At 37.4% G+C, this 9,579-nt stretch overlaps 1 protein-coding gene across 1 annotated transcript in view; it reads left to right on the forward strand.

Moving 5' to 3' along the window:
- Positions 1 to 3,361, forward strand: part of RELL1 (RELT-like 1) — a 12,227-nt gene extending 8,866 nt beyond the window's left edge. Inside the window, exon 6 of the mRNA XM_010185486.1 lies at positions 3,129 to 3,361. The gene's annotated coding sequence lies outside the window, so the exon portion shown is untranslated. The remainder of the gene's footprint in view (positions 1 to 3,128) is intronic.
- Positions 3,362 to 9,579: the final 6,218 nt, after the last annotated feature.

Below are 9,579 nucleotides of genomic sequence, written 5' to 3' on the forward strand. Positions count from 1 at the left end.
TTCTTTGGGATATGGCTGCAGCGGGGCTTAAGCTTAAGTTGTGGTCGGGGCCAGCCAAACCCAGCAGGGCAAGGCCGGGGCCACCCCACCTGCACCTGGGGCCACGTTGGTCAGGGCCGGTGCCAGAAAGAGAGCGAGGCATGCCCTGCACCCCCCTTAAATACATGAATTCGCAGGGGCGCTGATTGGCTTGGCCCTGGTCAGAGGTGGGTCTGACAAAGGAAAACGGGGAGCTTTTCTGGTAGCTTCTTAGAGGGCCATCTCCATAGCCCTTCCCCCGTTACCAAAGACACAACTAAAAACCCCTCACAGAGAACCCAATACACTTAGTTAATGGTAAATTGGTAAAGGCTACATTATCCACCAAACTCTTATCTAATTTTTTATGTAGACTTTGTAATTAGAGTAGATGTTGAAATAAGAACCATTTTGTGGAGGTGGCATCACTGGTCCAAGAAATAAAACACTGCATATAATTTTTTTGGCAATAAATGATGGTTCAGATTTAGTGGCAATGTGCTTTTACCCAAAAGAAACAAATGCTGCTGACAGCTGTCTCAAGTGAAATAACTACAGCATTTCTTCCTTATGCTTGCTGCTTTGTATTGTGCGCTTGTAAAAGGTGACTGCTTACTAGATACTTCTTTGATACCCCTCCGGAGTCTTGAGGTTAAGTTCTGGAAGGCCAAGATGCAAGATTTGGCCTTCTCTTTATATCAGTTTTTTAGTCATTAAGAACAAATTCTGATATTTTATCAATTTATAAAGGGAGACAACGTAGAGGTCTGGTATGTGGTGGCATACTTCCTCACAACCTTTACTGGCAGCACAGGTAAGACTGTTGAACTGAGCAGAGTGTATTTTTCTGGACTCTGGACCTCATCATTAAATTGCACCCAGATTTTTGGAAACATTGCCATGGAGGAAGAAAGACTTGGAGATGTGGTACGCTTCCAGATATTTAAAAAGCTGTGGAGTGAAATGAAGTAAACTGTTGGTTTTGCTCAGTGGGTAAGAAGGTAAATAGTGGGCTAACTTGCAAGGAGGTGGCATTCAGGTTTCAAAAATGAAGAAGTTGGAATAAACTGACATATCTTTATTTCTGGACATTTGTAAGACCAGACTGACAAATGCTTGTCAAAGCCAGTGTAAATACAGCTGGTCTTGCCTTGGTGGTAGCTGATAGACTGTAAGGATTATTTTGATTTTGTTCTCTGTTACGATTTTGGCAGATCATAGCTTTCTAGTGGCTGCTGTCTCATTGCTGCTCTGTAATCTGTGAAGGATCTACATATGTCAGTGAAAGACAAACTTTACTCTTCATTTCTGATTCAGAAATATGTCGTGGTGCTCAGGTTTGTTGTTGTTGTTGTTTTTCTTGGTGTGGTTTCTTTTTCCTTTCTTCCCTTTTTAAAAATCAGTATTAGCTGAATGCAATAGGAGATAATGTCTTCCTTCACTGGCTGCATTGGCATTTTCATGCCCAGCTAATTGGTCTGTTACTCCTGTAACTAATTTTCTTTTTTCTTTTCTATATCTCTAATGGTAGCCTGATCAGACTGTTGACAGTATGATTTTTGACTTAAAGGCAGACTAGTTGTGTTGTCTTTAAACAGTAGAAATACAAAGGAAAGGTCATATATGAACATAAAGTCAATTCCAGTGTACTTTGATTTTTAAAGAAAAAAAAAATCTTTTGAAGTCACTCTCAACTTTTATTGTAGTCCAGTTTTCTTTCTTCTCCTAAATGAAAAGGCTGTTCCCTGTAATTACCTAAAAGTTGTTCTCTCAATTTAAACCATTACTACTTTAATCTAAAAATAAGCTGTTCTCTAGAGAGATATGGTAGTATAACTATAAAAAAAAATTAAATGTCCATCTATGGTAGCTTTTTATTGTAGAAACTCCCTTAGGATTAAAGTATTGCTCTTTCTGAAAGCAAATGCTCTAATAGCAGAGAAATGGGTCTGTGCAATCTCTTGTAAAGGTCTCTCCAGTCCAACAGAAATAATTTGTAAATCATTTGGGAAACCAGACAGGTTTCCTACACTACAAAGAAAAAAAACAGATCATGCTTGAAAGATATGATTGAAAGATTATGATACTGTGCCCTAGCATGGTTCTAGATCAGTTGTTGTCCACTGCCCTGTTCACATATAAACAGGTAATAGACCTTTACTTCAATTACTTATTTCAGACTTCTAATATATTATTATAGCTGAATTTACCAAAACTGAACAGATAAGCAGTGCTGAACACTTCTGTGCCTCCAGCCACTAAATTTACGCTAAAAAGCGTACAGTTTTGGAGAATTTGGCTTAGATCTTCAGATGCAGAAGAAGGCGGCAGACACAAATGTGTGTTTAACTGCTGCCCGAAGAGGTTTGTTCCGGCATTTAGAGGCACCAGATTTGTGTGTTGTGGCCTGAACTGATCGCTGTTACTGAGAGTTCCTGTACCAGATGGAATTCCTGAGTTGGGCAGCACCTGGATGGGGTAATACTGCTAGTTGCTTGTGTTCACTGCTCCTCTCAAGTTCAGTTTTTTTTTCCCCCTCTAAACTGACATGTTCTTACTATTTTCTTAAAGTGACCTCCACAGTGTTTCAGCTTATCCTAGTGTCTCGCTGGCTGTATCATTTGAAGTTGTAGCATGTGTTCTCCATGTCTTCAAGGCCCATCTTCTCAGCAGGCTCCATTTCATCCATTAAGTTTATTTAAAATAATCTTAGTGGCACATAAAAAAGTAGTAGATAGATACAGCTTGTAGTTGAAGTCAGTTTTTAGTTGATCTCTTGCACATCCATTGTAAACTGGGTAAACAAAAACTTACTACGTAACATTTTCTACTCTTAGTATCCTTTTCAAAGTTGTGTGTGCTTTTCACTGTGATGTTATTTGATGTTATTTGTCTGTTTGTCCATGTACGTGTTCATCCTTTTCATGAGCACCAGCTGAATTTTTAGTTCCTCTCCGTTAGAATTTCACATGCTAAACTTGTAATGCACAGCAAACTCTTCATGTGATTGTGGCATTGTTTTCATTTCGGAGCATCTGCTGACTTTTTAATTGTTAATTTTTAATTTTACTATTTGGGCTTATTTTTAGAATTGTTTTCTTCTCTTGCAGGTGGAGCTTTCAGAAGAAGCTTGTTTGCTAGCACTTTGAAGAAAACTGAAAACTCCCAAGAGATGCTTACTATTTAAGGAAATGTATTTATGGCACTGTGGCATTTTACAAGTTCTGTGATGGCATCCATGCAAGGTCAAACACTTAATGGTTTTTCACCAGTAAAATCAGTAAGATTTAGACACATAAATACTGTTGAGCTGTGGACCTCATACCAAATGTTGGGCTTCATCTTGGAAAGAAAAAAATTACGTGTAAGTTTTTGGATGGGAAGGATAAAAGCCTTACCAAATAATCTTAATTTTTTTGTAAGTAGTCAAGCATTTTTAATGAGCTCAATATTACAAGTAATATGATTACCCCATGGACAAACTGTGTTCACTTCTCTTGTGCATCTGGATTTTTCTTCTCTGTTCTTTCCCTCCGCAACTGACAAGTGTTTGCTGAAGATAAAAGCCTTTAAGAAGATAAAAATATCTTTTAGTCTAACTACTAGTAGCCAAGCAAAGCATAAGAGGAAATAATTGTCAGTCAAAAATCTGCATGTGTGCCTTAGTATATCAGCCCTCAGACTCTGTAAAGGGTACTTCACAGTACAGAATGGTTAAGCTGTATGCAGAAGTTAAATTAAATTTTCTTTCCCTGCTGACCTCCTCCTTACTACTTAATGTAAGCTGAAGAGCACCCTTTTCTATGCAGCTGTGTGAATTCTTGGGAAGGTTACTTTCCTCAAGGCCACTTGTTCTCCTGTTTTCTTGAACCTACTCATTGATATTTGAAGAATGCCTAATAGTTTTGCCTTTCTTTTTTTATTTTTACCCACAGGTTCCTTACTAAGATAAGGCAACATATTTCAATCATTAGATAAGGATATGGAATATTTGACATTAAAAATTTATGGAGTACATACTGCAGTACTTCAGAGTGACTTTATTGGACTGAGGGTAGTTATCAGTACCAAAATCTTAAGCCAGTGTCACTCCCTTCATAGTTTGTGTGACTTACTGCTAAAAATACCGGTGATGGTTTTGTGATGTTGATTCTTTATGTCTTCTTATCATGATCTTTGCTTTGTTCTTGTTGTGGTTTAACCTGGCAACAAGCAGCTAAACACCACGCGCTTGATTGCTCACTCCTCCCATTCTCGGTGGGGTAAGGGAGAGAATCAGGAGAGTAGAAGTGAAAGAACACAGCTGGTTGAGACAAAGACTATTTAATAACTAAAATAAACAAAACTAAAAATACTAATGAATTTAGTAAAAATCAGAACAACAATATTAAAGCAAAGTTACACTTGGCTCAAAAACAGCAGTTGCTGGCTATGCGTCAATGGAAATGCAACAAGGGAGGGGTAAGCCTCAGGAACTAGAACTGTCACGAACTAGAAGGGAAGGAAGGGGTCATCCCTTGCAGACTCCCCAGTTTATAGCGATTGTGATTTTTATTGTATGGAATAAGTTTTTATTGGTCAGCTTGGATCACATCTGGGTCACCTGTCCCAGAGAATCCTGGGATTTTGGTTCCCCTGCATTGTATTATGCAGAGAGAAGGAAGGAAGAAAAACCAAACCAAACAAAACCAAAAGAAACTATGAACATATGTTTAGGCAGAGACTGGAAAACAAACCTTGCGATAATATCAACATTTGCTGGTGAGAACCGAAACAAAAAATCTCACCAGCTACTATAAGGAAAGTAACTCTATCCCAGCTAAAGCTATAATATCAACTTGTTTTCAGTAGATGGAACACTGCAGTTCTCTCAGAGATGCAGCTCTGCTGAAACAGAAAAGGGAATTCTGCAATTCAATTGCAGCAGAACCAGGGCAGTCCTATTACTTGTTTTTGGAAGGGTAATCTTTGCAATACTTCAGCAGACTTTGCTGTGGAATAGAAACTGAAAAATAACATTTGTTCTGAGTGCCTAAGAATATAAGCTCTAATGTAATGCATTTTAGTAGAGATTGCACTATATTCTGAGAACTATAAGGTAACTTAATCTGCTTTATGAACTCAATGAAAATCAGTGATTGTTTTGAAATTGATTTGTTTTAATTCACTGATGCTATATTTGCAGAAAAAGCCCCAAACCACCATCCAAAGAATAAATGGTTTATTGTTACTTTTAAAATGGTTATTATAATAATCGTCCATCCTTGAGAACCCAAAATAACTGTTTGGCCAGGATGGGAACTTGAGTGTTTAGCATCTCTGCTCCTCTTAATTTAAAGCTGGCCTCTGAAATCTCTTCAATATTTAAGTATAACAAAAACACCAAGCTCACCTTACAGGCATACATTTAATATTTTTTTTCCAAGCTTCACTTATTTGTGTGAAGAGCTAATATTTCTAGAAAAAAATTAGTATTGGTTATAGTAGTTAGCTTTCAGTTTCCAAGAGATTGAGAGTTAGGAGTGCAAAATGTTTCTGGGAAAATGGAGCATTGGGCAAAACCAAGCAATTTCAAATAATTTTTAGAAAGGACATACACAGTTATGTGGGCCAGTAAACTGTCCCAAAAGCTTTTAAAAAAAAAAAGTGTGTATTTTTATAATATTGTGTTTTTATACATGAGTAAGTACAGCAAGTAAGTTTGCCAAAAGAATGGAAGAAAGTTTAAACAGAATTTTTTTTTTTACTTAATTTAAAAGCAGTTTCTACATTGATTCCATTGGAAATATGTAGAATAAGAGAATTGAAAATCCTTTGGATATGTAAAACATTGTTTACCTTTAAAAAATACTTACAGAAGGTATTGTAAGACCTGATATGTGTGAGAATTTAATTTGTACATTGCTACTTCAATAAGAGGATTTAGAAACTGTGCCTGATTCATTGTTTAACACTACACTCTGCTATTTTGTAGGGATATGGATATTGCCATACTAGTGTGCCTTTCTTAAATTTGCATCTGATGTATTTTTAACAAAATAGTTTATATACAACTTTTGTACTACCAAGCAGTAAATAAAAAATACTGATTCTTAAGCTTGCTTGTGACTTCCTTAAGCCTGCATCCATTGTGTGGAAATTTAACCTTTTCTAACTTTTGTGCAGTCTTAATGTATAATGCAGCCTTTTTGCATCTTAAGTTTGTTTATGGAGAAAGTGAGAAGGTTAGGTTGTTGTGTGATGTACTTCAAAGCAGTTTTATTTTCTTAAGTATAACTGCAAATATTACTGTAGTTCCATAGTTTATGTCAAAAAGAAGAAAATCTGTGTGTTAATCCAAGCTGGTATCTGATTAAAGACCTTTTACCTTTGAAGTATCAAGACTTTTAACTTTTAATTATGTTTGACATTGAGCTTTAAATAATACATAACATTATCTTTAGTCTCAATTTTTTGCATAAGGAACAAAAAGAATTACGAATGACACAAAGCTCTTTGCAGTTGCTTCCTCTCAGCCTGTGTCCCTCTGTGATACTACAGTACTTAATTTGTTATGTTACATTCTCGCAGATTACTATAATCTGTAAATAGCATTAAAAATCAGTTTTGCTGTATGAATAGTGTGGAGGAGGGTCAAAGCAAGTTGTTGTGACTGGCTGAGATGTAATTATCAGTGTACCATCTTGTTTGCTTTTTTTTTTGTTCTTTATTTCAGTGTTCCTAGCTGCATCACATAAGGTCTGTTTTGAGGTCTGTATTTGAATTTTAGAGGTTTATATACAGATGTGCTTTATATTCAGAATTTTTTAAAAAATAGATCTATATTTTAAAATCACAGGCCTTAATTTTAAAAGATCATGAAGCTTCTGGAAACTGAACACACTTTCTGATTCTTATTTTCAGGGATTTTTTTTTTGTTCCTTTTTTTTTCTATATAACAAAATAACCTGAGAGTAATATATTTTACTACTTATAAAATCATAGAATGCTTTGCGTTGGAAGGGACCTTAAAGATTATCTAGTTCAAACCCCCCTGCCATGGGCAGGGACACCTCCCACCAGACCAGGTTGCCCAAAGCCCTGTCCAGCCTGGCCTTGAACACTTCCAGGGAGGTCGCATCCACAACTTCCCTGGGCAACCTTTTCCTGAGCCTGTTTCCCCCTGCCTCCTTCTTCCTTGACTTTGTAATGCTTTCAATTTAAAACTCAGGTTATATTGAAGTTAAAACTGAATGCAAGTATAACCATATCAACAAACTTTGATGCCAGAAAAGATAAGGGCAGAAGATTGTAATTCTGTGTAATAATACACAGTTTTTATTAGATAGGATGAGCATATATTGAAATACAGTACAATTGCTGTATTAAAGTTTGAGAAATTCTATTATAACTGGACTGACACAGAGAAGTCCTCAAAAGAAATATGAATATTTTTTTCCAGACTGTTTAATGGATGATACTTCCGTTGTTTTTCCGCAGTACAGACACTTAATTTAAGTAGAGCATTATGCCAAAATTCGGGATGCTACCTAATGCTGCTGTAGCAAAACAGATGAGAGAGTGACATATCTTCAGTAAAATCTGATTGTACTTCTACATTGCACATGTGATCTTTACTTTTGAAACATGGTAAAGATTAAAGCATTTCTTTCCTCTTGAAAAGCATGCCATAGTGTACTTAGTAGCTCATTGCTGTTTTCTTGCTGAGGTTTTTTCCTACAAATGAGCTGAGCTTGTACTTATTTCATACTCATACAAATTATGTGGGTTTAAAAGTGCCTTTTTAGGAAGTTACTAATCTCTTTATGAGAGGAGGCCATATGCTCTGTTCTGGTTTGGTAATGCTTGAAGTGCCTACTGGGATGGAACATGAGACTATCTTCTAAGGACTTTCACAAGTTTCCTGGATGTTTAATGGATGTTGAGTACTCCCACCTGTGCCCTGGGTGTGGTTTGCAGCGTGACTCAATTTGTAGCTGAAACCAAGGTTTCTGTGCACTTTAGGCCTGTTCTTTCCTTTTTCCTCCTAAGTGTATGCTACTACTGCTGATGAATACACAAGAAAACAGAACGGCTGTCTGATATTAATGAAAAACATGTAAGACTTGCCCAGATAAAGATATATTTAGATTTAATTTCTTTCTCAGTGTTTTGGGAAGTCATCTATTTGGGAATTTTGTTTGAGGAAAGATTGCCATTAGGCTCAAAGTACTGACAGATATTGAATACAATTTCCATTTCTCTCTTGTTTTTTGTATCCTTACTGATTTTCAATTATTTTCTTTTTCTCTGCAGTTTTAGGGGGTATGCAGTAAGGTGCTGCCTGGTTTGTTTGCTCTTACCATAATTTGATTGTACCTTTTTGCCCTGGGTGCACCATATCTCCTCCTCTCTGCATCACCTGTGGCAGGGCTGGCTCATTTTTGAACTACCACTGCTCAGAGCTGCAAGGCCCAGTCAGCCTCAGAGCTGTGTTCCTGGAGGTTAAGATCATCTGGTGAGGCAAAACTAGTAAAAGGGTATGTAAGGCTGGACCAAGATGAAGAAAAGGAGGCTGAGCAGTTTGGGAAAGTAGGAGTCTGTTCCTCTGACTTTGAGAAAAGAAAGTAAGAGCAACCCCGGGCCCAAAGTGCTGGAAGTGGGAAGATGGTGGAAGCCTGTGAAGAGACATACTGGCAAAGTCTGAAAGCTGTGCTGTTAAAGTGACCTCTGTGAGCGGGTTGGTGATCTATTTTGCTGGTAAGTTTAGGTAAGAGATACCAAGTCACCTGTGACATGGATAGGCCTTAGTCCAGAGCCTGTTACGTGGGTAGTGCTTGGCCATCTGTTTCTGGACATGCAGTGAGGCACGCTTTGTCTTAGTCTGTGTAAAGTTTGCAGAGTAGGCCTGTTGCATCTTAATTGAAACACCTCTTCTTAAATTATATTCGTGCAGTCCCTGGTGCTGTACAGGTGCAATGGCATCATGTGTAGCTGCAGCATAGCTGTCTTGTACAAAGGAGGATTTATTGGCAAATGTATTTTTCTATCAGTGTAACCACTCAATTTTATATGTATAAAAGCTCAGACCCCACCCCACTTCCTTTGTTAGCTGTCGTTTCCTTGTCTATTTTCAGTTAGCTGTCCCAGTCTTGTTTCTTCTGAGCTACAGAGTTAAGTGAGCAGCAGTGGTGGACTGGAGGCACTTGTGCTTGCACCATGTGGTTGTGTTGATCTTGAAATGTCGGTCCTAGGGAACAGAGAGAATTTGCTTCAGTAAACTTTTCCCAGCTGTCAGCATGCAGCAAAACCAGCCATACAGCTACCAAACCCAGTTGACACCAGCAGGCACTGATGGCAGAGGGGCAGGTATGGAGAGGAGGCAGCAATGGGACTATGAAAGACATACTATTTACTATTTTTTGTATTAAGGTAGTATTTTGAAATTATCGTATGTAAATAGTATTTAAGTACTGGCCTTCAATATTTTTATTTACAATCAAAATAGTTATCGTTTAAAGGCAGCAGAATGGTAAATTAAAACACTCATAGATTCTATACACGTATATATTTAGAGAGACA

This window comes from Mesitornis unicolor, unplaced genomic scaffold, assembly GCF_000695765.1.
Source record: "Mesitornis unicolor isolate BGI_N332 unplaced genomic scaffold, ASM69576v1 scaffold9485, whole genome shotgun sequence".
Taxonomy (NCBI): Eukaryota; Metazoa; Chordata; class Aves; order Mesitornithiformes; family Mesitornithidae; genus Mesitornis; species Mesitornis unicolor.